This window comes from Acomys minous, assembly GCF_964271855.1.
Source record: "Acomys minous genome assembly, chromosome: 7".
Lineage (NCBI taxonomy): Eukaryota > Metazoa > Chordata > Mammalia > Rodentia > Muridae > Acomys > Acomys minous.
Window position 1 is genome coordinate 105049523 of NC_140488.1, and position 6770 is coordinate 105056292.

At 42.9% G+C, this 6770-nt stretch overlaps 1 pseudogene across 1 annotated transcript; it reads left to right on the plus strand.

Moving 5' to 3' along the window:
* Positions 1 to 1488: 1488 nt before the first annotated feature.
* On the plus strand, positions 1489 to 2658 carry LOC311601261 (glyceraldehyde-3-phosphate dehydrogenase-like; annotated as a pseudogene). The gene is made up of 2 exons: positions 1489 to 1592; positions 1737 to 2658. The product of its transcript is annotated as a glyceraldehyde-3-phosphate dehydrogenase-like (transcript).
* The last annotated feature ends 4112 nt before the right edge of the window (positions 2659 to 6770 follow it).

The following is a 6770-nucleotide window of genomic DNA, read 5'->3' on the forward strand; positions in this document are numbered from 1 at the left end:
TACTCTCACCATTTGACTAGATATGAGTCTATACATTCACTGTCATGCACTGCAAAAAGAAGCTTCTCTGTCCAAGGCCAAAAGCAGCAGATATAAATATAAGGATTTAGAAGATAGTTTGACAACACATCCATTTAGCAAAGCAACGGTCATAGATTTTTCCCGAGGGCCTGCGACCTCCATAGCCATGACTTTTAAACATAGTTACATCAGACCCGAGTTCCTGATAAACCTGAGTTTGATCCCAAGAACCCACTACAGGTAAGAGAGAACAGACTCCACAGGGCTGTCCTCTAACCCCCACAAGTCCATTATGACATGTGTGTTCCAACTCTACATGATGCACATATACACACAATAAAAAAAATTAGGTGTCTTCAGGACTTGGAGGAATTGATCTAGAAGCCTCCTTCCTGAGGACTAGTTCTCAAACTTCCAAGAGAGAAAGGAAATCAATAGTTTTACCTAGCTGTGAAAGCTGCAAACCAGAATGACAAGTGTGATATTACCAACGATGAAATAGTAGCACTTATATCTTGGGGTAACTAACAGCTGTCTAGTTAGATTTAAGGCCCACCCAATAGAAGGAACTTCATGCCTGGTACTGGAAACCTAGCCAACTAGACCTCAGAGTAGAGCCCATTACTGCTAGTTACACAAACCAATATAATTTCTAGATATTTTCTGAATACTTATCCTATTTCTGTAGATAAGAATAGCTCTTACTCCTCATCAAAGAAGTTTCTCTTTTGCAATAGACAGAGATTATTACAAAGATCTGCAACTGGTCAAAATGCAGAGAACAACAGACCGTGGGCTGCCTAAACCCACTCGATATGTCTACAACACAGTCTTTACAGCTAAGGCTCAAGGAAAATTGTGGGAAGATCATAAGAGACAGAGAACCAGGACATTTTCTGTAAGATAACGTCCTCTGGACATGACAGGGAAGGTACCCCCATGAAATCTCAATAATATTCTTGCCTAAACTAAACCAGCATAATGACAACACCAGTTGACTTGCCAGCTTAGATGAGGCAAATCTTACAAGGCTGCACCCCTAAATGAAGAATTAGAGGCCATCAGGTGCTTCTGAGAGAGGGATATTCGGTTTTCTCCGTGGAAAAGACTTCTTGATGGGCTAGCCAAATGATCAGCCCAGAACACAGTAGATGGACTTAGGAAGCATGTGTGTGTGTGTGTGTGTGTGTGTGTGTGTGTGTGTGTGTGTGTGTGTGTCTGTGTGTCTGTGTAGCAACAATGAAGAAGAGATTATTAGAGAGGAAGTTAAAAAAATGAAAGGTGGGAATAATGTAAATACAGTACTAATGCATGAAACTTTCAAATTTTTTAAATAAAAAATATGTGTTGGAGGCTGGAGAGATGGCTAATACAGAAGTTAAGAGGATTGGCTGCAGTCCTCCGCTCCTCCCTGTTCCAGAGACAGCCACATCTTCTCATGAAGTACCAGCCTTGTCTCTTGACACCATGGTGAATGTCAGAGTAAGCAGATTTGGTTGTACTGGGCTCCTGGTTACCAGGGCTGACTTCCTATCTAAAAATATATGGAGGGGTGGAGAGTTGGCTCACAGGTTAAGAGCAATGGTTGCTCTTCCAGAGGTCTTGGGTTCAATTCTCAGCAACCACATGGTAGCTCACAACCATCTAGAATGAGATCTGGCGCCCTCTTCTGGCCTGCAGGTGTACATTGTATACGTAATAAATAAATCTTTAAAAATGGAAATTGTTGCCATCAATGACCCCTTCATTGATCTCCATTACATGATTTACATGTTCTAGTATGACTCTGCCCATGGCAAGTTCAATGGCACAGTAAAGGCTGAGAACAGGAAGCTTGTCATCACCATCTTCCAGGAGCAAGATCCCGCTAACATCAAATAGGATGTCTTCACCACCATGGAGAAGGCCAGGACTCACTTGAAAGGTGGGGCCAAAAGGGTCATCATCTCCACCCCTTCTGCCGATGCCCCCATGTTTGTGATGGGCGTGAACCAGGAGAAGTATGACAACTCACTCAAGATTGTCAGCAATGCTTCCTGCACCACCAACTGCTGAGCCCCCCTGGCCAAGGTCATCCATGACAACTTTGGCATTGTGGAAGGATTCATGACCACAGTTCATGCCATCCCTGCTACCCAGAAGACTGTGGATAGACCCTCTAGAAAGCTGAGATGTGATGACTGTGAGGCTGCCCAGAACATCATGCCTGCATGCACTGGGGCTGCCAAGGCTGAGGGCTAGGTCATCCCAGAGCTGAACAGGAAGCTCACTACCATGGCCTGCCTTCCATGTTCCTACCCCCAGAGTGTCTGTCGTGGAACTGACATGCCGACTGGAGAAACCCACCAAGTATGACGACATCAAAAAGGTGATAAAGCAGGCATCCAAGGGCCCACTAAAAGGCATCCTGGGCTACATTGAGGACCGGGTTGTCTCCTGCGACTTTAACAGGGACTGCTACTCTTCCACCTTTGATGCTGGGGCTGGTCTTGTCCTCAATGACAACTTTGTAAAGCTCATTTCCTGGTATGACAATGAATACAGCTACAGCAATAGGGTGGTGGACCTCACAGCCTCCATAGCTTCCAAGGAGTAAGAAGCCCTGGACCACCCACCCCAGGAAGGACATGAGAGCAAGAGAGAGGCCCTCGGCTGCTGAACAGTCCCTGTTCCAACTCAGCCCCTGACACTGGCTATCTCCCCTCACAGTCTCCATCCTAGAGCCCAGAATAATGGGAGGAGCCCAGAAAGCCCTACTCTATTGAATACCTTCAACGAATTTCACTGAACATTAAAAAAAAAAAAAAGCATACTGGCTCCTCTTCCAGAGGTCCTGAGTTCAATTCCCAGCAACTACATGGTGGCTCATAAACATCTATAATGAGATCTGGTGCCCTCTTCTGGCAGTCAGGCATACATGCAGGCAGAACATTGTATACATAATAAATCTTTTAGAAGTACCATGTGTCTATGTGTGTGCATTTGTGTGTATGTGTTCATGTGTGTGAATGTAGGTGTGCATGTGCCATGGCACATTAGTGCACACTAGAAAAAGACAGCCTTATGTATTGGTCCTTACTTTCAACCTCGCTTGAGACAATGTCTTTTTTGTGTTTGCCACTGTGTGTACCAGGCTAATAGCTCCTGGAACTTCTGGGGACTCTCCTGTCTTTTGTCTCCCTTCTGGGATTACAGATACAATTTACCACACTTGGCTTTACCTGGGTGGGTCCTGGGGTTTCAAACTCAGGTCCTCACACTTGCACAGCCAGTAAGGAAGCCATTTCCCCAGCTGTTGGTTTATTATTGCTCAGTGGTAGTCTATTATCTGGCTTTGTGTCTATGGAGCGGGCGATATTCAATAAAATAGAACCACACAGTGAATTTTTTAAAAGATTTTATTTATTTATTTATTGTATGTGAGTGCTCTATTTGCATGTACACTTGCAGACCAGAAGAAGACACTAGGTCACATTACAGATGGTTGTAAGCCACCATGTTGTTTCCAGGAATTGAACTCATGACCTTTGAAAGAGCATTCAGTGCTCTTAGCCTCTGAACCATCTCTCCATCCCCCCACAGTGAAATTTAACAAAAATCATACAAAACTTTTCTGAGAACACTCACTTATCTTTACACACACACACACACAAATGCGCACGCATGGTGGGAGTATAAATGTAAAAACACTACAGTAATGGCCACAATCTAGCAAATGGGAATTTCTGTACAAAGGACATGGATAGAAAAGCAAGTCAGTTCCTATGGAAATACTGAATATGACTGGGACAAGGGAAGTCCAAGCCAAACGCTTTCAATTTTCAAATGGAAGAGGCTGAAGCTCAGTTCCAATTTCCTCTACAAGCTTGAATGAACACTAACACTGACCCATTGCTAGGCATCATGCAGCACTAATGGCTATCATAGGGGAAATGCTCAACAGGTTCTTGCTTTTTAGAACTCAATGTGGACACAGGTAAACATCTTGATGATGTTGCCCTTTATTTTTAAATTAATTTTTAATTGGTGATAATTTTATTTTAAATTTATTCTTTTAATTTAGCCTGCAACACAATTTCATTAAGTTTCATTGGGACTTTTTTGTATGTGCGTATCATTATACTTTGTTCTTATTGGTCCCTGTCTCCAACTTCCCAATCTATCTCCCTGCATCCACTTCTTAAAAAAAAAACATTTTATTAACTCTTGGAGAATTTTGTTCAATGTATTTTGATCATAGTCCTTCTCCACTCCTTCTCCTAGCTCTTCACAGGTCCATCCTTTATCCTATTTTTTTTTAAAAAAATAATAACCCATTAAGTCCAATTTGTGCTTCATGTATACTCATGGGTGGGGACCATCTGCTGATTGTGATTACCTTACACTCTAAAAAAACTGACTCTCCCTTCTCCCTAGAAACCATCAACTGTCACTATCTCTTCAGCTAGGGCTTGGACCTCGGGAGCACACCGCACGCCCCCAAGTGCCATGCTGGGATGTTGACTGACTTGATTTGTTCAGGTAGCCACAACTGCTGTGTCCTTTCATGGCCTGAAAACAGCTTCACTCCAGCCCTCCCTGACCCCTGGATCTTATCTGTCACTTTCTTTCTCAGCAGTCAGCCCCCAAGCTCTTAGCAAGGTAGCAGTGTAGATGTCTGACATGTGGCTCTGCAGTGCACAGACATTTATTCTCTATACTTTGACCAGCTGGAAACATCTGTGTTAACCACTGTCAACTTCACAAAGGAATATCTCTGATGAGGTCTGAGAGCTGCACCAACCTATGGGTATAGATAGAGATGTGAATATTGACTGACTCTACTTTTCCTGGACCCATTTCCCTTAAATGCCTCCCTTTGCTTTCTTTACATACATATTTCATTATCCTCTTATCCTCTCCATTTCTCTTCCTTTAAGATATTTTCCTCCCACACCACAGTCCCCTTTTTAGTGTAAACACACACACACACACACACACACACACACACACACACACACACACACACACACGAACGAATCTGGGTTCCACATATGATAGAAAAAAAATGTTCCTTATCGGTAGTCACCTGTGCACCAGACTTTTTGCATCTGTACTTTCCCTAAATTTTTGAAATCTAGCTGTTGAAAGCCCATTCTTTCAGATAAGGAAAAAAAGGAATGAAGTTGAAAAGCCAACTGGTCATGGGAGTGATGGCTCAGTAGGTAAGAGTACTGGCTGCTCTTTCAAAGGATCTAGGTGCAATTCCCAGCACCCACATGGTGACTCACAACTGTCTGTAAGTCAGACCTGACTCTTTCATACAGACAGACGTGCATGCAGTCAAAACACCAATGCACATGAAATACAAATAAGTAAGTTACTTTTAAAAAAAAACATAAGTAACAAAGTACTAAGTAGCAAAGCCAGGGTTCCCGTCTAGGCTGTGACAGAAAAAGCAGAACTAAACAAAACAAAAAGGCCCAGCTCTTTCCAGTGTTTACACTGGTAACACTTCACTTACATGCTCAAAGGTAGGTGTCACGTACCATGGGATAGTTAATAATCTTCCTAACCATTCAGAGCATCATTAATTATCTCTCCATTTCGTTTCTGTCCGTGTTCCTGGAGCCTCCAGTCTTTCCGGTCAGCCACAACCATCATCACTTTTTAGTGCGGCTAATGTGTTTGCATGTTTGTACATCTGCTTGACAATAAGATAAGAGCTCATATCCAGCCCAAGAGATTTCAGTTCTATTTACTCAGCAGAACCGCAAACACAGCACTCATTATTCATGATGAAACATGTTCTTACTGGAAAAAAAGTGACCCTTATTGGGTTCTTTATAATAATCTGTAATATATTATTAGAGATAGGCTACCAACAGCACTTCCTAGTCTTGCTTTGACCCTCGAAAGCATGCATTAGTCAGAGTAAATAAGGCTGGGTGTACTGTGCTTTGTCCTAAGGCTGTTCCTTGTCAGGAAGCTTTTCTGAACATCTCTCCTTCAAGCAGAAAACTAAGATCCCTAATGTCCTCACCACCCATGTGACAGCTAATTGACCATACCGAAAACCGTTTACCTGAGAGACAAAGAGAGAAAATAGTCATGATGGGCAGTCTCACCTTGTGCAACAGATAAGGCACATCATTTATGCTCATAGACTTTACTACTTTGTGGGTTCCTTTCTCTCTTTCACCCTCATTAACCACTTAAAACTAGATGAAGAGAAAAAGGATAGAGGGGGAAAGGGGCCAAGTTATCATTAGATTACTTCTTGCTGATTAGGGGCATCGAGTTCCTTGGAGCAAGTTTGATCTTTGCCATCAGGGTATGTAATTCGTTCTCATTTCTTTGTACACATCTACTTGACAAACAGCAACCAACAGCATCCAACCACCAGCCAGCCCACAACAACCACCCCGCCCCTTGGGAGCCTAGCCTTTATATAGTGTCTGAAAAGTTCCCAGAATTCCAAATGTCATACACTCACAGAAACTATCTGCAGCTGGCAAAACCACACCCCTGCTAGAGCACGAGGCAAACCATAGTCACCTGCTGTGAAGCGGCCTGTTATCCCCATACCTAGGATTGTAAACGAAAACATAGTCCCATAACATTTCTGTGTTTTTAAAAGAAACCAAACTCACAAAATAATCACTACGCATATGTTATTGGGCAGAAGACAGCTCCAGCATTTCTCCTAGAAAGGACTTTAGAATGTTGCTTGGCTATGTGACCAGGAAGAACTATCTTGTGTGACCAGA